General features: G+C 37.9%; 1 pseudogene; it reads right to left on the bottom strand.

The window, feature by feature from the left end:
- LOC126419665 (protein HIRA-like) overlaps positions 1-27,752 on the bottom strand; it is a 294,055-nt pseudogene that overhangs the window by 210,265 nt on the left and 56,038 nt on the right.

The raw sequence follows: 27,752 nt of genomic DNA on the forward strand, positions 1-27,752 counted from the left end.
CACAGAAAACCTAAGTCAGGATTGCCGCATGTGTGTTTCAACCATCATCCTCCCGAATGCGAGTCCAGTGTGCTAACCACAACACCACCTTGCCCGGGCAAAGATGGTAGTCAGACTGGGCTGCATGAGATCAGGCAGCATATAGGTGGGCTTCAGTCTATCAATCACACTGCTGGTAGGGGTGCCATGAAGATGTAGGATAAATGTCTTTGAGTCACACTTCAGGACCTAGTCTGGGTGTGGCAGTGCGTGCGAAGTGGGAGCTGACAAGGGTCAATGCACAGAATAGCACGAGACAAGGTTTCTATGAATGAATCCTTTACATCTGCCATAGTGCTTGCGGATGGACGGGCAGGGGGTTGGCAGCAGATGAGCCATGCAATCCTGCAAGCCAATGACAAACCCGGGGATGACGTCATCCATGAGCTAGTTGGCAGGCTCCAGGAAGTTGTTCAGCACAGCGAGAGGCTAGCTGTAAATGAGGCCAGTAGATGATGTCTCAAGTTTAGCCCTGTGAACAACAAGGAGGCAGATAAATACCAGCACCATGACAGTATTCCACTTGCTGTTATGATAGCTGAGTGTATGCTTCAAACTGGTGAAACCGTTCCATCGAGCCATTGGCAGCTAGGTGGTAGCTCAATGTCAGGTGCATTTCAGTCCCACAGAAGTCTGTCAGGCACATGTAAATAGGCACTTGTAGTCCACTGTGACATAGCACGGGCAGCCAAAACGGGCAACCACGTGGAGACAAAGGTGGTGGTTACCGTGGTGGTCATGATGTCGAGTATTGGCATTGCCTCAAGGAAGATGGTGAATCTGTCCACCAGCATGAGAGGCAACGGCAGCAGTCAGAGAAAAGTAGATGGTTGTCAAAGTCCACACGAACATGCACAAAGTCCGGAAAAATGGTAATGTGGACATCTACATGGGGCCAATATTTACGCACTGACAGGTGAGGCGTGTGCAGGTTCAACTCTTACAGTCTCCCTGAATACCTGACTACACAAAATACTGCATCACCAGAGCAACAGACATGTAGATAGTGGAGTGCATCACATTGTCTAACAGGTAGAATGTGGGCTTCCAGAAGGCAGTGGGCAAGAATGGGATTGGTGAGCCAGTGGATACATCACACTAGTTGCTGTTGTTTGAGCGGGAGTGGATGTACACTGAAAGTGGAGTCTGGATGCAGCATCTAGGCAAAGGTGGGTGAGTTTCAGGTCTTGCTCTTGGTCATTGCTAAGTGCCTCTTATTCCAAGGATGAACTGACAGTGCAGATGCGGCTGAGGCAGTTGGCGATGACAATACCAGTCAATACCAGTGACATGGCATATGTCAGTAGTAAATATGGAGTTGAATGACAGCTGCTGGAATTGATGTGGGGAGCACAAATCAGTGTTTTTTTGACAGGGAAGACGTTATAGATTTGTGGTCAATGAATACCATGAAGTGATGGGCCTTCTCAAACAGCTGGAAATATCTGATTGCCTTGTAGATGGCAAGGAGTTCCCTTTTGTGTGTGCTCCAATGCTGTTGAACAGCAGAGAGCTTGCTGGAGAAGAGAGTGAATGGCTGCCAGATGTAGTCAGTGTGCTCCTGCAGGACAGTGCTGATGAGTGTCTGACAGGTGTAGACCAAGATGGCAAAGCAGGGCAGTGGATTTGGGGTGGGCCAATGTGTCTGCCAGGTTGCTCTTTGTGGTGTAATTGTCTTCCATTTGCGGTGTCCACTGCACCAGCTTGTTTCCCATTGTTTTAACCACATGAAGGGCAGCACTGAATGAAAATCTCTTGCATATCAGCAGTATTTCTCAGATGGCAGCAGAAGTAGTTTAAAATGCCAAGGAAGTGGCAGAGGTCCTTGAATGTCACCGAGCATAGGAAATTGAGGACAGCTTGTACCTTGTCAGGCAGGGTCACCAGCTGGCGGTGGAGATGATAATACATAGAATACCACCTCAACTGGCACCACGAATGCACTTTTTTTGACAGCTTGTACCTTGTCAGGCAGGGTCACCAGCTGGCGGTGGAGATGATAATACATAGAATACCACCTCAACTGGCACCACGAATGCACTTTGCTGTTTTGATGATCCTGGAGGCATTCAAAAATACTCCAGAGGTGCTTGTGATGTTCCTCGGGGAACACGGAAAAAACGAGCAAGTTGTCCAAGTAAGCAAAACAGCATGCAAGCATCAAAAGGCACCGTCCACGAATGCTGTAATGTTAGGCAGCATTATGGAGGCCACAGGTCATAAAGATGGTCTCTTAGAGACCAAATGTTGTGATGATGGTGGTCTTTTAAATGTCCTTGGTTGCAACTAGAAATAGGGGTGAAAGCCTAGACACAGTTGATTGTGCCAAAAATTGTAGCCCTAACTAGTACTTTGTTGTTGTTGTTACCAATCAGAGATGGTAATCACTGCATAGGTGCCAGGAGCCATCCCCCTTCTAGGTAAGGTGGGGGGGGCGGACACCCACAGGCTCTTTGCACAATGCAATAGGCCAGCAATGAGTAGCTCATCAAACTTGGCCTTGGTGACCTGGGTGCGGTGGTAGGGACTTTGACTGGCAGAAGATGGGTGAACCAGGAGAGGTGTTGGTGTAGTGGGCAGTTGAAGTGCAGATCTCCCTTGGTGCACTGAATGAGTTTGTGAGAGCAGGAAATTGTGTCAGGGGTCAGCTTATGGGCCAGAATATTCCACATGCTTCACACTAGAGAAAACAGCAGAATGAGTGACGCATTTCGTTGACCTCCCAGTATCGCTTCCAATGAGATAGTCACTGGCTATGTCAGGGAGCAGATGATAGTGCCCGATGAAGTCCACACAGATAATGGGTCTGTAACAGCAATGTCAGTGCAGGTCCAGGGAAGGTTCTGTTACAGGCCATGGTCTATGATATGACGATATATGCTGCGGCAATGGTAGAGATTTACTGCCATCAGGAGAATAGCTGAGGCAGCACCATTGCCCCATATGAGCTTCTGCAGGAAGCAACTTGGACCTGTTATCTATCAGGAATGGCATGGCAGAGCAACCATTGCAAACAAACAAGTGCTGGGAGACTGAGCAGCAGCTGGGCACACCTTATCCCAGCAGCTGTATGGGTCTGAGTGCCAAGAGTAGGGTTCCCTGTAGTTTGCAGCATCTGGGCTGAAGTGTTTGTGGTATCAGCAGAGGCTGGCCATATTGCTAGAGGTGTCAGCAGCACGGTTAGAGCTGCAGCAGTTGTTGTAGCCGTCACTGCATCTGTGGCTGATGCTGCAGTGATGGCAGCGGTCAGGGTTGAGGTGAGTCACAGCTGCCTGCAGCATTGCCACGTTGGCACTGAGTCAGGTGAGGATGTCGTATACCTACAATTGCTAGGCAATGTGTTGCAGGTCTGCTGGTGGTGTCGTTAGCAGCACCTCAGGGATCCTTTTGATGAGGCTGGCAGCGTTGGTGACAGAGCAGTAGGCATGCGATGTCACAGCTGTCTGTGAAACTATATATGATTCCAGAGATCTTTCTAAGTCTCAAGCATCTATAATGTATAGTGCAGACTCAAGTGATGAATGAAAATGCTTACCAAGGCCGGAATTCAAATCCAGGTCTGATGCTCACTAGGCAGGCACAGTGCACAACAGCACAGACTACCCTGGCATGCCTCCCTAGCAATCCACATTCCCATTCATATCTCAGCCATGAATGGCAGTGGCAGTACATGCAGAGGTCTGTGTGGGTATCGGCATGGAGTCTAGTGCTGGGAGCTGGGCCACCAGTGGTCGCATCTCCATGAATTGCACACACTGATTCGTGTTGCAGCATTCAGCTCCGGGAGCATGCAGTCAGCTCGGTGATCATGTCACATGGCTGGAGTGGCAGTAGCATGTGGCAAGGTGCAGTTGGGCCAGTGATGGAAACTCTAATAGTACTCATTTGGGCATCAACACAGATGGAATTTCCCATGGCGTACATCACAAATTTACACACCGGTAGAAAGTATAAAGACAGCATGGCATGGGGGAGTCTTGAAACTTGTTGATGAGATTCTTGGTGCGAAGTGCATCACCATGTGGAATATTCATAGCGGCATTGTCATGGGGGCTGTAATCGATATTGACTCCACAAGAAAAAGAACAAGACTGATGGTGATGCCAGGTCAATGGAAGCCTTGCTAGGAACCAAGCTACTGCACCACACCAATGCCAGTGACCATAACAGGCAGCTATCTGCTTGCACAACAGAACCAACAGCTTGGGGTGGAAGTAAGTGAACAAGGAAGAACCTCACTGCCTTAGCAGATGGTCACAGTGAGCTAGGAACATAGGGAAAATCTAAGATAGATGTGCGGTGAAAGGCCACCATGCTTCTAATGATAAAAACAAATAATCAGAAAACAAACTCAAGGAATTATTAGAAAATATTTAGCAGACAGGATTACTACAAAATATTTAGCAGACAATTACAATGGTGTGACTCTCCAATATTAATGTAAAAAGATAAAAATAATAAGATGGCCCAAAGCGACTGGAAAAATACAGAAATTTTAGCAGGGACATTAAACAAGTTACTAAAATGTAAACTACTGCAAATAAATACAGATACTCCTATTAAAACACCAGCAGAAAATATAAACCCATACACAATCCATGAAGTCTACAAAGCTTTGAAACAGCTCAAAAACTATAAAGCAAGTGGAGAACACCAAATATTAGTGAAACTTTGGAAATATGGAGTAGAATCAGTGAAGATATCGCTACACCAATACACAGAGAAAATCTGCAACAACAAAGAACTATCTGAACATTGGACTGCAGCTATAGTCCAATCACTACACAAAAAGGGAGACAAACAAAATCCACACAACTGCAGAGGAATGATAACACATATGAAGTCAATAGAAGAATTTTATATAATCTTTGTAAAGATCAACTTGAACTGGAACTAGGATAATGCCAGGAGGATTTATGTCTTGGAGAAGCTAGCCAGAACAAATAATCAATTTGAAATTGGTAATGGATTATTATAAAGGAAGGAAAAAAAACAGGAAGTTGTAACCTTGGTAAACTTCAAAAAAGCTTATGATTATATTCACAGTTCTTCAATGATGAAGATACAAAGGAATTTGAGATGCCATCCCAAATTAATAAATATGATAAAATTAACTCAAAAAAACACCAACTCTAAAGTAAAGTTCAGAGGAGAAACATCTGAGCTATTTATGATTAAAATAGGGTTAAGACAGGGAGACAGTTAATCACCATAATGGTACAAGGAAAATGCTCAAAACATAAGAATTGGAACCAAGAAAGACCAAATAAACTTAAACAGCTTGGGATTCACAGATGAGTTGGTGTTCCTAGTTAATAACAGTCAACAAGACAGAAATCCAATAACAAGCCTACAAAAAAACAACAATCAATAGGATTCCAGACACCATTCGAAAAGACTGAGCAGATCCACTAGTAATCAACCACATAACAGTAAATAACAGGAAAGTAAAAATAGAGAAATAATTTAAATACCTAGGAGAAATTATAACACACAAAGATGAGAAACCTGCATGGGAAGAAAGAACTAATAAAATGATAACATTTTTTGGGACATTGTCATAGGAGAAACAGTGACCTTTATAATATTATAATTTATTTCAGAACACACACTTGTGCCCACATTTAAGTTGTCTACTTTTATTTTCAGATGGCCACTTCAATCTTCTAAGAGATTGTCTTCAAATCTTAAATTTCTTGATGATCATAAGAACCGTTAACAAGGTGCAGGTCCAGATGCGCTAGCATGGAGAACACTGCTCAAAAAGCTTAAATTTAACATGATCTACATACAACAAAAAGAGTCTGTCAATCAAGGCTTAAAACATTACAGGATGGCGATTTAACAGAAATGAAACTCCTTTCAAAGTCACTTAGAAAAGTAGAATTGACATAATCCCAAAAGCAAGGAAAAGATACCCGGAACGTGTATTAATAAGAAATATCAAAAAGATGGACAATGGTAGATTGCTCCAAATAAAGTGATGTACAATGAATGGGAGCCAATTACAGACACTACATGGGGAAAAAAATCCCTCTTTTTTGGTCACAGGTGTGAGGAACCCTGAAAACATAAAAATATGATTCAAATTAAAAACAGACAAACAATATAAAATACAAGGAGTATTTACAGATGAGGAATGATAAAAAAGGTTGTAGCACATGAAACGGTACTGGGCAATTCGGAAAGAAAACTTATTGATGATGATTATCAGAAAATTTCTGACTGAAGTGGTCCAATGAGGCCACAAAAGCAGAACAAGGATATGACACATCAATCTGTGTTTAGTTCTATAGTTTCTATTAAGTCCCAAACCTCTCACTGAGCAATGACAATGTTCCAGCTTCAACAGCTAAATATTTAATAAATTCTACATACTACTCCTGTCATGACCTGACATCTTAAAACAATTTCCTTTAGTTAATAGCAATTTTGAAGCAGTAGGTTTAGATGTGGACAGGAAGGTATGTCAGAAGTATTTTGCAAGTTTTCTCCAGTGCAAGAATAACAGCAATTTATTATTATTATTATTATTATTACTACTAACTTGATTGGCCACACTGAACCACATTCCATGTTCACTTTCTCTTTGAAGATTGGACTACTTGCTTTTTGTGCACAGTCCAGTATTTTTCATTTGTTCCAAACACAATTTTCTTAACTCGTCTGAAATATCTACCAGTCTTCTGTACATCATTTCTGCTGAAAATTTATTATTCATAAGGAGAGTGTTGATTTTGTTTTTGTTCACTACATCAGTAATTCTAAGTCCGACTACTTCAAGATCTTGTTGAATTTCTTTCGCCCACTGTCCTCCTGTCTTCTTTCCGAGACTTCTCATCACTAGTTGGTTTAAAATCCTGTTATCAGGGAGTCATAAGACATGAAAGAAATATGAGATTCTTTTCTTTTTCTTTGTGCTGGTGATTGGGACAGACTTTCACAAGTATAAGTTGCTTCCGGGAGAGTTACAGTTTTGTAATGTTGGATTGTAGTGTCTACTAACGGGCATTTCTTATTATATGTTGACCAGGTTAGAAATTGTGCTTTTTTTAATTTTGTTGGTTCTATTTATCCATGTTGCTTTCTCACCCAAGTAGTGCAAAATAATTTCTCCAAGATATTTGAACGGTAGAACTATGTTAATTGATTCATCATTTATGAAGATTTTATCTATGCATAGAGGTTTCATGGGCATGGTTTCAGATTCCTATATTTGAAGCAATTTTCTGGGAACTTGTGATCTGAACATGAACTTCTTCTATGTCAAGGGCTTAGAGAGGTAAATTGTCAGCAAACCCAGGGCAGTTTGCTCTTATTGCTGATTTTCCTCCAATTTTGATTTTACATGGATTTTCTTTTTGCCAGATTGTCATGTAATAGAGGGCCACATTGGAAATCAAAGGGGACAATCCATCACCATGTCTGAGTCCTGTTTTTATTGTGAAAGCTTTTGACATTTCTCCTCTAAATTTGACCTTTGAATTTGTGTTAGTTAAAGTTAGCTAAATGAGTTTTCCCAATGTGGGATGGCGACCATATGATCTAAGGATTTTTAGAAGTGTGGTTCCTATGAACACTATTATACGTTTTTTTTCCAAATCTATGAATGGGATGAATAACTGTTTGCTTCTACACTTGTAACACTCCATTATTGGTTTCAGGCTAAGAATTTGGTCTGTGCATCTTCTGTATGGTCGAAATCATCCTTGATATTCTCCAAGTTGTTGTTCCAGAATGTTTTTCATCCTATTGTAAATTATGCGGGAGAGAATTTTGTATGTGCAGTCCAGAAGGTTTATTCCTCTTTAATTATCTTTAAAAATAAAAAAAAATAAAAAAAAGCTGGATGGATTTGAATTTTAAAATTTTCCCGGCTGCAAGCCCGAAATTTGTTTGAACAATTTATGTATTATTCCTGTGGTCCGGTGCTCTGGAATTTTCTCTGTGATCCACATTTCAATTAGATGTTGGTGGAATTTATGACCGCACATTTTCCAGCATTCTTCCAGATTTCTGCAAATACATAGTCTTGACCACATGCCTTGTAATATTTTTGTTCCTGAATTGCACCTCTACCTCTTTGATAGTTGGAGGGTCTATTAGCTCTGGGGTGGTTAAAATAGGTGCTTCAGAGTCTACTTGAAATGTTTCCAGTGGGCCATCACAATTTAAAAGTTTATTGAAAGTCTCTGCAAGGATCTCTGCATTTTCTTGATTACTATGCCCCAACTTTCCTGACTTATCTCTCAGCAGCAATGTTGGGAACTCATACTTTTTAAGATATCTCCCACAGATTTTGTAATAATCTCTTGACTATTTCTTCTGGAAGTTTTCTTCTATCTTCTCTATGGTATTTTAAGATGTTTGTGTTTTGTCTGTCTGATGATTTTATGATTTGACTTTCTTTGCTTCATAAGTTCTAGATGTGATTCTTCAGACTTTTGGACTTGATGCTTTATCCAAGCTTGGTGTCTTCTTCCTAATGCCTTCATTCCACCACTCATGTTTCTTCCTAGGATTTATTGGAGCCAACTCTTCTGCTATGGATTTTAATTTAGTTGTTAATTCTACTAGCGTATTATAGTTGATAGATCCTTCACCTGATTTCCTAGCGTATTTCCTCATTTTTTGTTAAGATGGTTGGATTGAATTTTCTTCTAGTTTTTTTCTGAGATCTTTTCTTTACCATTGGTGTTGATTTTATTTTGATCTTCAGGACATAGTGGTTTAACCGTGAGTCTTCACCTCTTAAAACTTTGACACTGTAGATTTCACGCTGGTGAAATTTACCCATAAATATATGATCCAGTTGCCATTCCCTCTTTATTATTAATAATAAGAACCAAAATTTTTAAGTTCCATATGTATACATATGTTAAAACAAGAGTCTGGAAGCCACTCACTGAAGATTTTGTAATGCATAATTAGATGACACACTTCTCTCAAGCTCAACTGGAATCTGATTCAAAATTTGGGTTTTATCTGAATGCCAAATAGGTATTTTTGACAAAGGCGACACACAGAGTTTATGTAAGGAAATTAAAAGTAGGCATTCGGATTCTGGGAGTCTACAGCAGTGTGCAAAGGATGAGTCAGAGCATCCTGAAACCTACCTTAAGCAAGCAACAAATAATTTGATAAACAAACAGAGAGCTATACCTGAAAACTGAAAAACTAACTGATGTAATGAGGAAGAGGAGGCTGCAGTTTTTTGGACATATATTCAGAATCGATAAGAACAGACTGACCAAGTGGATATTCACATTACTCAATAGCTACAAATCCAAGCCCGCATAGTTCATAAGAGATTGAAAAGGACATGGAAAATGCTAGAATTGCAATGGACACAATAGAAAACAGAACACATTTCAGAAAGGCAGTTCGAAAGGCAGAATTTCAGGAGAGAAAGAAACAACTAGACAATAGTGGACCCAAGAAGAAAGGGAACAACACTCTAAAAGGATGAAGGAAATTTGGAAACTAAGGAAATCTAATACAAGAAAGAGTAGCCAAAGTTGATTCATCGTACCCTCCAAATGGGTTATTCGAAAGAAGAAGAAGAGTTTATGTATGTTCTCTGCAATAAAACTCAGTACTTTAGTTATCAATAGTGGTACAATTTTGTATTAGTCAGGGCTTGAAGTGCAGTAGTTATCTTTTAGTGACATTTTATGTATATTATACCAGCACATTGCAATTTTTTTTAAAAGTAATGTTCAAGTACTTACTTCCATATCTCATCATTGACATTGTGGCTGTCAAATAAGACCATGTATCGGATTTGTAGTGCAGAATGAGTTGGTTTTGATTATATATATTCTTTTCTCAACAAAGGATGTTGTTGCTGAGTAATTTTTGGTTTAAATTTTTGTTTTCTATAAATTTCACAGCTTTCCTTGACAAAGTCGATGATGTTGTATCATTACATATTTATCTTATTCATCTATGGAATTATATAGTGCTTATAGATTCTCTGTGCGGGTTTGTATGAATAGTCTTTCCCTATCATAATATCTATTTTGACAAAACTTTTAATAAAATTTTTATGTTTAAGTTCACTCTGTTCACTTAGGGGTTTTTGTGTGTGTGTTTCTATTTCTTCTAAAAGGGCCATTATTGGATGTTGTTGTTGTTGTTGTTGTTGAGGTCTTGAGTCCAGAGACTGGTTTGATGCAGCTCTCCATGCTACTCTATCCTGTGCAAGCTTCTTCATCTCCCAGTACCTACTGCAACCTACGTCCTTTTGAATCTGTTTAGTGTATTCATCTCTTGGTCTCCCTCTACGATTTTTACCCTGCATGCTGCCCTCCAATACTAAATTGGTGATTCCTTGATGCCTCAGAATATGCCCTACCAACCAATCCCTTCTTCTAGTCAAGTTGTGCCACAAATTTCTCTTCTCCCCAATTCTCTTCAAAACCTTCTCATTAGTTATGTGATCTACCCATCTTATCTTCAGCATTCTTCTGTAGAAACACATTTCGAAAGCTTCTATTCTCTTCTTGTCTAAACTATTTATCGTCCACATTTCAATTCCATACACGGCTACACTACATACAAAAACTTTCAGAAACGACTTCCTGACACTTAAAACTATACTCAATGTTAACAAATTTCTCTTCTTCAGAAACACTTTCCTCACAATTGCGAGTCTACATTTAATATCCTCTCTACTTCGACCATCATCAATTATTTTGCTCCCCAGATAGCAAAATTACTACTTTAAATGTCTCATTTCCTAATCTAATTCCCTCAGCATCACCCTATTTAATTTAACTACATTCCATTATCTTTGTTTTGATTTAGTTGATGTTCATCTTATATCCTCCTTTCAAGACACTGTCCATTCTGTTCAGCTGCTCTTCCAGGTCCTTTGCTGTCTCCGACATAATTACAATGTCATTGGTGAACCTCAAAGTTTTTATTTCTTCTCCACGGATTTTAATACCTACTCCGAATTTTTCTTTTGTTTCCTTTACTGCATGGTCAATATACAAATTGAATAACATCAGGGATAGGCTACAACCCTGTCTCACTCCCTTCCAAACCACTGCTTCCCTTTCATGCCCCTCTACTCTTATAGCCACCATCTTGTTTCTGTACACATTGTAAATAGCCTTTCGCTCCCTGTATTTTACCCCTGAAAGACAGTATTCCAGTCATCATTGTCAAAAGCTTTCTCTAAGTCTACACATGTTTGCTTTTCTTTAATCTATTTTCTAATATAAGTTTTAAGGTCAGTATTGCCCCATGTGTTCCAACATTTCTATGGAATTCCCCAAGGTCGGCTTCTACCAGTTTTTCCATTCGTCTGTAAAGAATTCGTGATAGTATTTTGCAGCTGTGGCTTATTAAACTGATAGTTCAGTAATTTTCACATCTGTCAACACCTGCTTTCTTTCAGACTGGAATTATTATATTCTTCTTGAAGTCTGAGGATATTTTGCCTGTCTCGTACATGTTGCTCACTAGATGGTACAGTTTTGTTAGGCCTGACTCTCCAAGGCTGTCAGTAGTTCTAATGGAATGTTGTCTACTCCCGGGGCCTTGTTGCAACTTATGTCTTTCAGTGCTCTGTCAAACTCTTCACACAGTAACATATCTCCTATTTCTCCTTCATCTACATCCTCTTCCACTTCCATAAATTTGCCCACAAGAACATCGCCCTTGTATAGACCCTCTATATACTCCTTCCACCTTTCTGCTTTCCCTTCTTTGCTTCGAGCTGAGTTTCCATCTGAGCTCTTGATATTCATGCAAGTGGTTTTCATTTATCCAAAAATCTCTTTAATTTTCCTGTAGGCAGTATCTATCTTACCCCTCATGAGATAAGCCTCTACATCCTTACATTTGTCCTCTAGCCATCCCTGCTTAGCCACTTTGCACTTCCTGTCGATCTCATTTTTGAGACATTTGTATTTCTTTTTGCCTGCTTCATTTACTGCATTTTTATATTTTCTCCTTTCATCAATTAAATGCAATCTCTCTTCTGTTACCCTAGCAATTCTATTAGCCCTCGTCTTTTTACCTACTTGATCCTCTGCTGCCTTCACTACTTCATCCCTCAGAGCTACCCATTCTTCTTCTACTGTATTTCTTTCCCCCATTCCTGTCAATTGTTCCCTTATGCTCTCCCTGAAACTCTATACAACCTCTGGTTTAGTCAGTTTATCCAGGTCCCATCTCCTTAAATTCCCACCTTTTTGCAATTTCTTCAGTTTTAATCTACAGTTCATAACCAATAGACTGTAGTCAGAGTCCACATCTGCCCCTGGAAATGTCTTACAAGTTAAAACCTGGTTCCTGAATCTCTGTCTTACCATTATATACTCTATCTGAGACCTCCCAGTATCTCCAGGCTTCTTCCATGTATATAACGTTCTTTCATGATTCTTGAACCAAGTGTTAGCTATGATTTAGTTATGCTCTGTACAAAATTCTACCAGGATGCTTCCTCTTTCATTCCTTACTTCCATTCCATATTCACCTACTATGCTTCCTTCTCTTCCTTTTCCTACTATCGAGCTCCAGTCACCCATGACTATTAAATTTTCATCTCCCTTCACTATCTGAATAATTTCTTTTATCTCACGATACATTTCACCACTTTCTTTGTCATCTGCGGAGCTAGTTGGTATATAAACTTGTACTACTGTGGTAGGCTTCGTATCTATCTTGACCACAATAATGCATTCACTATGCTGTTTGTAGTAGCTTACCCACATTCCTATTATGCTATACATTATTAAACCTACTCCTACATTACCCATACTTGATTCTGTATTTATAACCCTGTATTCACCTGACCAGAAGTCTTCTTCCTTCTGCCACCAAACTTCACTAATTCCCACTATATCTAACTTTAACCTTTCCATTTCCCTTTTTAAATTTTCTAACCTACCTGCCCAATTAAGGGATGTGACATGCCACGCTCTGATCCACAGATGGCCAGTTTTCTTTCTTCTTTAGGTATTATATGTAGAATTTTCATTGCATGATAAAATTAGTTATATTATGGTTTTCTGTTTTCAATTGGGCAAAAAAAGTGGAGGGATTTGTATCTCTATTGCTGGCCTGCTCTCAATATACAGAAAATTTCATCCTGTCTGGCTTATATAGAATTTTTTGCAATCATTACAACTGATTTTATATTAATGCGGACATAAAACTAACACAAAAACGCCAACAAGATGGAAAACCACATACATACATAGAAAATATATCAGACAAATTAAATTCATTACTAAATTATTAACATAAAACGTCAAGTTACCTCGAATTTATTATTTTAACAGAAACTTAAAATCCCAAGTACACTCAGGCAAGTTAACAAGAGGGCTTTGAAAATACAAGACTCTGTTTATATCTCTTTCAGCACAATAGTTTCATGTTCAGCCACTAGAGAGCACCCGGTACTACATTTGCAGCCTGGCTGTCCTGTTTTGGTTGATGTGGTTGCTATTAGATATCATCTTTACCGTGTGCAGCTTTGGATATTTGACAACAAACTTTGTGCTTTCTCCTATATTGTTGTTTAAGCAATGCTTTCAAAAAATATTTACTATAGCAAGCCTGAATTTAACACTGAGTTTAGCAGCTCAGAAAGTGAAGAAGAATATGATGTTACTTCATTAGAGACTGAAAGTGATGACAGTTCGTCAGCAGGGTGATAAGTGCTCACCAGTGGCACAACATGAAACACATCCATTGTGCTTCATACAACTCCTCCAAAGTTTATGTTCACAGGAAACATTCTGAAATACATGGTTAGATTTCACAGCTATACAAAAACTAAAAAATGAATTCAAGTTTCACTATATTTTAGTCAAAGTTCAGTGCCCAAATATACATGGGATTTTATTATTGGTTATTTTCAAAACTTTGTAACTCATTATTTTGAGCTTTCTAAGTTGTCTTCATGTGCTGTGAGTGCTGCCATTCATCACAGGATGTTTTCATTAATAAAAAAAAAATAATCATTTTTTGGAACATATTTTTTTAAAAAAATTAGTAAGTTATGGGGTTAAAAAATACTACAGTGAGATAACATAAAAACACAAATCCAGGTCAGCAAAACAAAAACACCAACACACAAGTATCCAGAACTATATTAAATCAATTTTAATGATAGTAAAAATTCTATGTAAACCAAACAGAATGAAATTTTCTGATCAGATATCGAGAACACACCTGAAAGAATGACACAAATCTCTCAAAATTTTTCTGCCATATGAAAACAGAAACCCAAAACATAAAGCAGTCTGAGCACACGATGAAAATCCTACATATAATACCAAAAGGCCCAATAATGACCCTTTTACAAGAAAGAGAAATAGATGCTACATATAAAAAAATGGCCAGACAAGATCCTAAATGAACTGACTTAACTCAAGCATAAAATTTTTATTGAAAATTTTGTCAAAATTTTAGGACGTGGTAAAAAATAACATGATATGCAAAGAATACTCATACAGACCTGTACAAAGAATATATAACCACCACATAACTGTACCAAAAAAAATTAATATGTAACCATAGAATATAATTGGTTTATGTGAAGTGAAGCTGTTAAAAATGAATAAAAAATGAAAATTTCAACTACAAAATACAATAAGCAGCAAAATTTGACAGCCACAATGTCAATGATGAGATATGAAAGTAAGTATTCGACACACTGTTACTAAACCAATCAGATATATAACATAAAAATTGTATATATCAATAGCACATTTTAACTGCAGATCACCTGCAGCCAAAATAAACTTGCCAAAATAAACTTATCACCTAACTACACAACTCTACAATCAAGCTTCAGAAAATAGCAGCAGTATCCTGAAATAATATACATAAAATGTATCTACTTTATTTATCAAATTATTAATGTACTCCAGGAGTAAGGGTTTGAGTATATTCTTGTATTCCTAGTGTTCATTTTATGTATCAGATAACACTGAGATGATCAAATTCAATTAACAATGTTCCTAAGCCTTGCCGGCAATGCTGTTGCAATATACAACAGTACAGTTACATTTGACCTTATTTCATTCAAATGGCATGCATTCATTACCTCAATCACAGCACCCCATTTCAAATACCTGTGTCAGTTACATAAACAAAGGGAAAGAAAATATGCCAATCAACAAACAGATTATTCAGAAAGCCACAGTGAAACAATCAACAGGTTTTGAAATCTGCCTCCATCCTAAAATGATACCTTCTGATTTGGTAGAGTTAAAAATTGAATTCCTAGTAGGAGTTTCTTGGACACATTTATGATCTAATACTGTTAATGTTCTACCCTCTCAGATATAAAACAAGGAGCAGTATTTCCACAATGTAATTACTTAAATAAGGACACCAGTACATTACCAGCCACTGAAGTCAACATTCATATTAACATGAAAATTCGTAGAATAATATTTGTGCAAAATTACAATTTTAAGAGATAAAAACCTCTTCAAATGGTTCAGTGATGACTGAATCCTCTTTCCAGTCTGCTGTTCTCCAAACCCTCAATGTCTTGTCATCAGATTGTGAAGCCATATATTTGCCTACAGGATCCCATGCAACACCCTTCACTAGTCCAGAATGACCTTTCAGTACTGCTACCATTTCTGTAAGAAGATGAAAACTGGGGACTTAATTCATGAAAATATTCTATGCATTCTCTTATTCCTAACAAAAGCTGAAGAAGAAACTGCCTTGCTTTAAGTACCATTATCACAGGCAGGAAACTGTTAATCACCACAATTGAGTATCTATTGTTAGCTATACCTTTAACAATTTAAAAAAACAGACAGAAAATACAAAAAAACTATAATAGGCTGTAGGAGTGTGTACTATAATGGACTGAGACTCAAATATTGAAGTATGTGATACATATGTTTACGAATCACCTTGATGTACGATATTTAATATATTACTTGATACACTGTATCTTTTATCACATTATCTTATATTGAAACCTAAGTGAAATTATTCCACAGTTATTATTCTTTATTTGATACTATCTGTGATTACTAAATGTCTCACAAATGACAAGTCAGTCATTCTAGTTTATTTACAAAAATACGATAGTTTGAATTTTCATGCATGTATCTTCCTGTTTTGTTAGGATGGTAACTCCTAATCCAGAATGATGAATTTTCACTTGGATAATCCAATTTTGTAAAATTAACAAAAATAAAGTCCCAGAAAAAAACACTTAGTAATGTCCGGTCTGATTACTGAAACTGTATAGTGTTCTTTAGATCATGACCTTCAACACAGCTCATAAAATAATTAGGTGCAGTAAATAATTTGGCTACAGCATTGAAGCCTCTGTAAATGAGAGTAATTTAAATAATTAAGCACCTTGACAGTAATTTCATAAAGAGATTCATTTCATGAAAGTTTGCACAGAAAATCAAATATTTTTCCTTCTTTTTGTAAAGCCTAATGTCGCACCAGAATATTTGTGAATACATAATTTTCATTTTAAGGTAATTAAAGTAACTGTTTTAATAAAACACTTGTAAGCTTTTGTTTGTTACATTAATATACATACTAAAGTGTCTGTGTCAGCACAGTAAGTTAGTAATTGTTGAAGATATATGATGGCAGTAGTTGTATGAAGTTATGCTGAATATATTATATGTTGAAATATCTTTGAGGAAAGGACTAGATGCCAAACTTGAACTCCTACAACTGTCAGCTTCCAAATAATTATGTAGTAATGTATGTACAACAGCAAATTATTGACAATTTTAAAATGTTGCTGAAAATAATATTAATATAATAGAGGGAAACATTCAACGTGGGAAAAATATATCTAAAAACAAAGATGATGAGACTTACCCAACAAAAGCGCTGGCAGGTCGATAGACACACAAACAAACATAAACATACACACAAAATTCTAGCTTTCGCAACCAACAGTTGTTTCGTCAGGAAAGAGGGAAGGAGAGGGAAAGACGAAAGGATGTGGGTTTTAAGGGAGAGGGTAAGGAGTCATTCCAATCCCTGGAGCGGAAAGACTTACCTTAGGGGGAAAAAAGGACGGGTATACACTCGCACACACACACATATCCATCTGCACATATACAGACATGAGCAGACATATTTCTGCAGACATATGTCTGCTTGTGTCTGTATATGTGTGGATGGATATGTGTGTGTGTGTGTGTGTGTGTGTGTGTGTGTGTGTGTGTGTGTGTGTGTGTGTGTGAGTGTATACCCACCCTTTTTTTCCCCTAAGGTAAGTCTTTCCGCTCCCGGGATTGGAATGACTCCTTACCTTCTCCCTTAAAACCCACATCCTTTCGTCTTTCCCTCTCCTTCCTTCTTTCCTGACGAAGCAACCGTTGGTTGCGAAAGCTAGAATTTTGTGTGTATGTTTGTGTTTGTTTGTGTGAAAATAATATAAATGATATGAATGTAATAGGGAAACATTCCACGTGGGAAAAATATACAAATATATGAAAATAATATTATCTAAAAACAAAGATGACGTGACTTACCAAATGAAAGTGCTGGCAGGTTGACAGACACACAATCAAACACAAACATACACACAAAATTCAAGCTTTCGCAACAAACTGTTGCCTCATCAGGAAAGAGGGAAGGAGAGGGAAAGACGAAAGGATGTGGGTTTTAAGGGAGAGGGTAAGGAGTCATTCCAATCCCGGGAGCGGAAAGACTTACATTAGGGGGAAAAAAGGACGGGTATACACTTGCACACACACACATATCCATCCACACATATACAGACATGAGCAGACATATTTCTGCAGACATATGTCTGCTTGTGTCTGTATATGTGTGGATGGATATGTGTGTGTGTGTGCGAATGTATACCCGTCCTTTTTTCCCCCTAATGTAAGTCTTTCCGCTCCCGGGATTGGAATGACTTCTTACCCTCTCCCTTAAAACCCACATCTTTTCATATTTCCCTCTCCTTCCCTCTTTCCTAATGAGGCAACAGTTTGTTGCGAAAGCTTGAATTTTGTGTGTATGTTTGTGTTTGTTTGTGTGTCTGTCGACCTGCCAGCACATTCATTTGGTAAGTCACATCATCTTTGTTTTTAGATATATATTTCCTACGTGGAATGTTTCCCTCTATTATAACCATATCATTAATTTGAAAATAATATTAAGTTGACATATGTCCCTACAACATCAGGACATGTACTGATGAAGGGAATAAGCTGAAATAAGCTAATATATTAAAATAAAATATCAAGCAGCACATTGTTTTCCAGTTCTCTGCATAATACTGTATGAAGATGGCTGTAAAATCAAGATTTGAAAATGGATTAATCTGCAAAAGCAAATCAAAGTTTGTTAAAATTTGTTAATCTGTCCGCTGGGCTGGAAAGAAATGAGTGGGAAGTCATACACAAATGTTGTCAGAATTTTATTTATGTCTAAGAACACAGGACCCCTTTATTCAACAACAAAGTGAAGAATTCACATTATAGTGAAGACGCTGAGTTGCAGATAGGCACAACGAAAAGACTCTCTGGAAGTGAGCCTTCATCAGAAACAAATAAAACACACACACACACACACACACACACACACACACACAAATGCAACTCACAACTCACACACACATGAATATAGAGACTGTTGTCAGGTGTGTGTGTGTGTGTGTGTGTGTGTGTGTGTGTGTGTGTGTGTGTGTGTGTGGTGTGTGTGTATGTGTGTGTGTTGTTACTTTGACAGTCATAGTGAAGTAGGAATGTACAGATATGCTAAGACACATGTGCGGGGAAGGACTGCCACACAAAGGCCCACCTGCCCCTCATGAGAGTGGAGCTCAGATGGTGAGCGAGTTGGTGATGGTGAAGGCTGCTACCAATGGCGGGCGATGGGGGGGTGGGGGGTGAGGTGTGAGGACTGTGTACTGTATCAGTGTTGAGGCCATGAGCAGAGCGGCATGTGTGTGTGTGTGTGTGTGTGTGTGTGTGTGTGTGTGTGTTTTTCTGATGAAGGCTTAGTTGGCTGAAAGCTCACTTCCTGACAGTCTTTTTGTTGAGCCTACTTGCTAGTCAGCGTTTCTGCTACATGGTGAGTAGAGCAAATACCCTTTTCATGTTATTGTTACATTCCATTCAGGATTTTCCATTGGTTGAATTCACGTTATCTTATTTTCACTATTATCTGATAAAATACTGACTCTAGGTAATATGTACTGAATTAGAGTTCCAACTAATTCATCTGCAAAATAAATAAAAGTCAAATAACAACTTCTTATTTAAACCAGCAGAGCGTGATGTTAAGAGTACCTGTGGCATTATCAATACAAGATATTGCTTATATTTAAATAACACAATCAAATAAATGGTCCACTGAAGGTGCGATAATGTGCTGAAACACGTACAGGTGCAGAAAAAATAAATTAATGATGTCTTACAGAAGGCAGAACTATAGGACAACTTTTTAACCATTAATTTCCACTATATATATGACATACGCCATTAATATTTATTCTTCACGAGCAAAAATTATTTTCTGTTGCTTATGATGTGATCAGGTTTTCATCTGTTTTAACATGCCACGCTTTTCAGAACATATATTTGTAGGACCAACTCTCATCTGAGCACTACCTTATAAACAAGAAATTGCCTATCATCTGACAATTGTGTGCTTCTGTAATGCCACAAAAATCTGCATATTATTCAATATTCTAAGATTATTTGTTTGTGAACTACATTTAATTCAGGAGACTGGATTTACTAAAACAAAAAACAACCTTAATAAGAGGAACTCCTCTAAGTTGGTTTATTTTCATCTAATTTGTTTTCCAAAAGCCTATGAGGTACCTTTACAGATATTTACCACAAATGATAGTTCAAGTAGTTTCCTATTTATGAAGCAACGGACTGCTTCGTGTTTCAAAACTTTATGTATGAAATGTATAAATCATTGTTATTACCTGGCATCTTAAGAGCATTCCACACAATCACTGTGTTGTCAACAGAACAAGACGCAAGCCACGCATCATGTGGAGACCATGCCATATCCAGGACATCACCATTATGTCCACGCAAAGTCATGCAGCAACGCCAACTCTCGACATTTACTTTCCCAACACTTCCAAAAACATTTGTTGCACCTGCAATGTTACAATGCTTTCTGAAGAAAAGTTATCATGTATATGATATAGGAAAAACCAAATACTGTAAAAGGTGACTAACAAGAGTCCCACAAAAGAATTACAACACACTTATCAAATAGGGTTGGGGCTACAAGACACAGAGTGAATATCTAAAACAATGGAAAATCCAGGATGGAATAACGACAATATTATAAAAAGGATAGATTTCATCTTACCATAAAGTAGAAATGTTGAGGCGCAACAAAAGACTGCTAAACAAGTAAGCTACACACAGCACACGCACATTCACGCACATGCAACTCTTCATACAGTTTTGCCTTAGCATCCAGAGACAGTGGACAGTGGTCATGTGCAGTTGCATGAATATGTGTGTGTGCTTTTTGTATAATTCAAGAGAAGGCTTTTTGGCTGAGGTGAAAGCTCACTTGTTTAGCAGTCTTTTTGTTGTGTCTGTCCAACAGTGAACATATACATGGACAGAGGGGGAGAAAAACAACCTGATAGTCATTTCTGAGCAGGGGGACTTCAAATTCTACAAAATTTCTCAAATAATCGAAGGTCAGAAATGTACCATTATGGTGCCACAGCCACAAAATGACAGCCGATCGGTGACAAGCATGTGCATGTGTGCGCATTTAAACTATCTTGCCACAGAAAATACCTGTTATGCAAAGGAGTGCAGTTAATAATCAACTTAGCTGAAGATAATGGTTTCAAGTGAACAGTCATAGCTAGGTAAATTTTAAATTCTCATCCAAGAGTGTTTACGTTTCATTCACATTTTCTTTGATGTTTCATGACTATTAAATCAGTTACTTGTATGCATAACTACCATAGCGCCTTAAAATTATTAAGGTAATTAGCTGTGCTGCATTGTTAGGCATATCCAAGCACCATCACTTAACAGGATGTCATTTTATGGCTATAGTTCCACAATGAATCACTTCCAAGCTACAGTTATTTTGAAAATGTTATAGATATAAGTTAACATGAACCATGGACCTTGCCCTTGGTGGGGAGGCTTGCAGGCCTTAGTGATATGGATAGCCACACCGTAGGTGCAACCATAATGGAGGGATATCTGTTGAGAGGCCAGACAAACATGTGGTTCTTGAAGAGGGGCAGCAGCATTTTTAATAGTTGCTGGGGCAACAGTCTGGATGATTGACTGATCTGACCTTGTAACATTATTCAAAATGGCTGAAAGCAAGAGGAAACTACAGTGTTATTTTTCCAAGGTCATGCAGATCTACTGTATGGTTAAATTATGATGACATCCTCTTGTGTAAAAAATTCCAGAGGTAAAATAGTCCCCCATATGGATCCCCGGGCGGTGACTACTTAGGACGTCATTATCAGGGGAAACAAAACTGGTGTTCTATGGATCAGAGCGTGGAATGTCAGATTCCTTTATTGGGTAAGTAGGTTAGAAAATTTAAAAAGGGAAATGGATAGGATAAAGCTAGATATAGTGGGAATTAGTGAAGTTCAGTGGCAGGAGGAACAAGACTTTTGGTCAGGTGAATACAGGGTTATAAATACAAAATCAAATATGGGTTATGCAGGAGTAGCTAAAATAATGAATAAAAAAATAGGAATATGGATAAGCTACGATGACCAGCATACTGAATGTATTATTGTAGCCAAAATAGATGCAAAGCACACACCCACTACAGTAGTACAAGATTAATATGCCAACTAGCTCTGCTGATGAGGACGGCATAGACAAAATGTATGGTGAGATAAAAAAAATTATTCAGATAGTTAATGGAGATGAAAATTTAATAGTCATGGGGGACTGGAATTTGATAGTAGGAAAAGGAAGAGAAGGAAAAGTAGTAGGTGAATATGGACTGAGAGAAAGAAATGAAAGAGGAAGCCACCTGGTAGAAGATTGCACAGAGCATAATTTAATCACTGCTAACACTTGGTTTAAGAATCGTAAAAGAAGGTTCTATATGTGGAAGAGACCTGGAGATACTGGAAGGTTCCAGATTGATTATATTATGGTAAGACAGAGATTTCAGAACCAGATTTTAAATAGTAAGACATTTCAGGTGCAGATGTGGACTCTTACTACAATTTATTGATTATGAATTGCAGATTAAAACTGAAGAAACAGCAAACTAGAATGTTTCAGAGGGAGCATTAGAGAATGACTGACAAGAACAGGAGAAATGAGTACTGTAGAAGAAGAATGGGTAGCTTTGAGAGATGAAAGAGTGAATGCAGCAGAGGATCAAGTAAGTAAAAAGAGGAGCAATAGTAGAAATCCTTGGGTAACACAAGAGAGATTGAATTTAATCAATGACAGAAGAAAATATATTGTGTCTCATAACATACATGATCAAAATCATTTGATTCAGGTACAGGAGACACTTCAAAGTTTGGTAAAATTTACCATAGACATAGAAAGTTGAAGTCTACATTTGTTGTTGTTGTGGTCTTCAGTCCTGAGATTGGTTTGATGCAGCTCTTCATGCTACTCTATCCTGCGCAAGCACCCTCATCTCCAAGTACCTACTGCAACCTACATCCTTCTGAATCTGTTTAGTGTATTCATCTCTTGGTCTCCCTCTACGATTTTTACCCTCCACGCTGCCCGCCAATGCTAAATTTGTGATCCCTTGATGCCTCAGGACATATCCTACCAACCGATTGCTTCTTCAAGTCAAGTTGTTTCACAAACTTCTCTTCCCCCCAATCCTATTCAACACCTCCTCATTAGTTATGTGATCTACCCACCTAATCTTCAACATTCTTCTGTAGCACCACATTTCGAAAGCTTCTATTCTCTTCTTGTCCAAACTATTTATCAACCATGTTTCACTTCCATACATGGCTACATTCCATACAAATACTTTCAGAAACGACTTCCTAACATTTAAATCTATACTGAATGTTAACAATTTTCTCTTCTTCAGAAACGCTTTCCTTGCCATTGCCAGTCTACATTTTATATCCTCTCTACCTCGACCGTCATCAGTTATTTTGCTCCCCAAATAGCAAAACTCCTTTAATACTTTAAGCGTCTCATTTCCTAATCTAATTCCCTCAGCATCACTTGACTTAATTCGACTACATTCCGTTATCCTCGTTTTGCTTTTGTTGACATTCATCTTATATCCTCCTTTCAAGAGACTGTCCATTCCATTCAACTGCTTGTCCAGGTTCTTTGCTGTCTCTGACAGAATTACAATGTCACCGGCAAACCTCAAAGTTTTTATTTCTTCTCCAAAGATTTTAATACCTACTCCGAATTTTTCTTTTGTTTCCTTTACTGCTTGCTCAATATACAGATTGAATAACATCGGGGAAAGGATACAACCCTGTCTCACTCCCTTCCAAACCACTGCTTCCCTTTCATGCCCCTCTACTCTTATAGCCGCCATCTTGTTTCTGCACACATTGTAAATAGCCTTTCGCTCCCTGTATTTTACCCCTGAAAGACAGTATTCCAGTCAACATTGTCAAAAGCTTTCTCTAAGTCTACACATGTTTGCCTTTCTTTAATCTATTTTCTAAGATAAGTTGTAAGGTCAGTACTGCCTCATGTGTTCCAAGATTTCTATGGAATCCAAACTGATCTTCCCTGAGGTTGGCTTCTACCAGTTTTTCCATTCATCTGTAAATAATTCGCATTAGTATTTTGCAGCAGTGACTTATTAAACTGATAGTTCAGTAATTTTCACATCTGTCAACACCTGCTTTCTTTGGGATTGGAATTATTATATTCTGCTTCAAATCTGAGGGTATTTCACCTGTCTCATACATCTTGCTCACCAGATGGTAGAGTTTTGTCAGGACTGGATCTGCCAAGGCTGTCAGTAGTTCTAATGGAATGTTGTCTACTCCCGTGGCCTTGTTTCGACTTAGGTCTTTCAGTGCTCTGTCAAACTCTTCACGCAGTATCATATCTCCCATTTCATCTTCATCTACCTCCTCTTCCATTTCCATAATATTGTCCTCAAGAACATCGCCCCTGTATAGACCCTTCATATACTCTTTCCACCTTTCTGCTTTCCCTTCTTTGCTTAGAACTGGGTTTCCATCTGAGCTCTTGATATTCATACAAGTGGCTCTCTTTTCTCCAAAGGTCTCTTTAATTTTCCTGTAGGCAGTATCTACCTTACCCCTAGTGAGATAAGCCTCTACATCCTTACATTTGTCCTCTAGCCATGCCTTCTTAGCCATTTTGGACTTCCTGTCGATCTCATTTTTGAGACGTTTGTATTTCTTTTTGCCTACTTCATTTACTGCATTGATATATTTTCTCCTTTCATCAATTAAATTCAATATTTCTTCTGTTACCCAAGGATTTCTACTAGCCCTCGTCTTTTTACCTACTTAATCCTCTGCTGCCTTCCCTCAGAGCTAACCATTCTTCTTCTACTGTATTTTTTTCCCCAATTCCTGTCAATTGTTCCCTTATGCTCTCCCTGAAACTCTGTACAATCTCTGGTTTAGTCAGTTTATCCAGGTCCTATCTCCTTAAATTCCCACCTTTTTGCAGTTTCTTCAGTTCTAATCTACAGTTCTTAACCAATAGATTGTGGTCAGAGTCCGCATCTGACCCTGGATGTGTCTTACAAGTTTCCCTTCAGTACCCGAATAATTTATTTTATCTCATCATACATTTCATCAATTTCTTCATCATCTGCAGAGCTAGTTGGCATATAACATTGTACTACTGTAGTAGGTGTGGGCTTCATGTCTATCTTGGCCACACTAATGCAATCACTAAACTGTTTGTAGTAGAGTACCCGCACTTCTATTTTTTTATTCATTATTAAACCGACTCCTGCATTACCCTTATTTGATTTAGTATTTATGACCCTGTACTCGCCTGACCAGAAGTCTTGTTCCTCCTGCCACCGAACTTCACTAATTCCCACTATATCTAACCTTAACCTATCCATTTCCCTTTTTAAGTTTTCTAACCTACCTGCCAGATTAAGGGATCTGACATTCCACACTCCGATCCGTAGAATGCCAGTTTTCTTTCTCCTGATAACGACATCCTCTTGAGTAGTCCCCGCCTGGAATCCGAATGGGGGACTATTTTACCTCCGGAATATTTTACCCAAGAGGACGCCATCATCATTTAACCATACAGTAAAGCTGCATGCCCTCGGGAAAAATTACAGCTGTAGTTTCCCCTTGCTTTCAGCCATTCACAGTATCAGCACATCAAGGCTGTATTGGTTAGTGTTACAAGGCCAGATCAGTCAATCATCCATACTACAGCATCATAATAACAACACAATTTTGTTTTATATACACAAGCGGCAGAGATGATGATGATGATAATAATAATAATAATAATATTAATAATAACAATTCTAAAAATAACATCTAAAAATCTGACACTAAATTACCCTAGCTCAAATTATCATGTCATCCTCTAAAAATTCTTCTATCAAATAGTAACATGTCTCCCCCAGAATCTGACGTACTCTTATTTTTAGGATCTCTGTCTTAACATTAAATATATTTTTGGCCATTAATTTGTTATTATTGTCATCCCCATATACTGTGGAGCCTGTTCATATAATTTCAATTTGTGTGTGGGAAGCATAAAATTATTTTTATTTCTTGTGTTGTGTATGTGGATAAATTGATTTTCCTCAAATAATTTTTTCCTGCTATGTAGGAAGATAATAATTTCATAAATGTATATGGAGGCTACAGTTAGGATTTGCAGTTGTCGCAATAATGGGCGACAAGATTCTTTTTTCTGTACGGTACACATGTATCTGATAATTTTTTCTGAAGTTTCAGCATACGAAATACTTTACTTGAACCTCCCCAGAAAATTACACCATACCTAATTACAGATTCAAAATAACTATGGTCTGCTATTGTTCGTATACTCATGTCTGTTGAATTTGCAAGTATCTGCATTGCAAATGCAAAACTGCTTAGTTTATTTGATAATGAGTCAATATGTGTGTTCCAGTTCAAGAACTTTTCCACATTTAGTCCTAGAAATTTGACAGTGTCAACTTCTTCTATAAGTTGATTATTGCATTGTATTTTAAGCTCTCCACATTTTGAGTGTTTGGTTTGGAAATGTCCCGTATGGGTTTTTGCAATGTTCAGTTTCAACCTATTTAACTGGAACCAGTTCTCTAGGGTATCCAGTGTGCTCACAATGAAGCTTGGAATTTTTTCTGCATCACCATCTTCAATTAAAACACAAGTATTGACGGCAAACAGAACTGATGGGGAATTGATATTTGTGAATAATTCATTTACATAGAATAGGAACAAGTTAGACCCAAATTGGAGCCTTGAGGCACACCTTGTGATACAGAACTCCACTTTGAAAAATAATTCACCACATTTGAAGTGATAGTTACCCTTTGTTTTCTGTTCTGCAGGTACAATGTAAGCCATTCGAGAGTATTGCCCTTAAACCCATATTTATCTAGTTTGCAGATAAGCAAGGCATGGCTTACAGAGTCGAAAGCTTTAGTAAGATCACACAAAATACCAGCAACTTTACTCCTCTGGTCCAGTGCTTTGCATATCTTTTCAATAAAGTTATTTGCTGTATTGAGGGTGTTTTTTCCTGGTTGGAATCCAAATTGATTATTTATAATAATATCATTTTGCACAATAAAATTTTGTATCTGGTTTGCAGCTACTCTCTCAAACACTTTCGACAAGATTGGAAGAATAGAAATAGGATGATAGTTTCCCATGTGTTCCCTCGACCCTTTCTTGAACAGAAATCTGACTTCAGCATACTTCAACACATCAGGAAAGCATCCCTGTTGAAAAGATTGATTAATTATTTTAGTTAGTGGAGGTGCTGTTATGTGATACACAGCTTTAATCACTTTAGTCAGTATCCCCTTCCACCCAGCTGAGTTTTTATTTTTTAATCATAATATAATATTTTGCACGTGCTTTATTGAGACTTTTTAAAAATCTGTGACATACTCAGCTCCTTGCTGGAATCCAAAGGGGTTTACTTTACTCTGATTCTCTACTATATCGACATCTGACTTTGCCACATTTATAAAGAATTCATTTAAACACTCCGATATTTGAGCTGGGTTTACAATAAGGCTATCATTTACTTTAATTCTAGATGTTTCATTTCTATTAATTCTGACACCTACCTCTGATTTGACAACAGACCACACTGCCTTTGTTTTACTTTTATGTTGTGAAATGAACTAATTGTTTGGCATTTGTTTGGTTGCTTTCACAACTTTTTTTGAAAGTTGGTTTAATAAGTCTAACATATTCAGTAAAATACCTATTTTATTTAAATATTTCAGTTCATTATGTAGTTGCCTCTTCCTAGCATCAGAAATTTTTATACCCAGAGTTATCTATTTAACTTTACCAGTGATGCAATAAATGAAGCACACAAAAGGGAATACAAACTTCTAAAAAATGAGATCAAAAGGAAGTGCTAAATGTCTAAACAGGAATGGCTAGAGGACAAATGTAAGGGTGTAGAGGCATATATCACTAGGGGTGAGATAAATGCTGTCTATAGGAAAATCAAAGAGACCTTTGGAGAAAAGAGAACCACCTATATGAATATCAAGAGCTAAGACAGAAAACCAGTCCTAAGCAAAGAAGGGAAAGC

The sequence above is a fragment of the Schistocerca serialis genome, chromosome 9 (genome assembly GCF_023864345.2).
Source record: "Schistocerca serialis cubense isolate TAMUIC-IGC-003099 chromosome 9, iqSchSeri2.2, whole genome shotgun sequence".
Lineage (NCBI taxonomy): Eukaryota > Metazoa > Arthropoda > Insecta > Orthoptera > Acrididae > Schistocerca > Schistocerca serialis.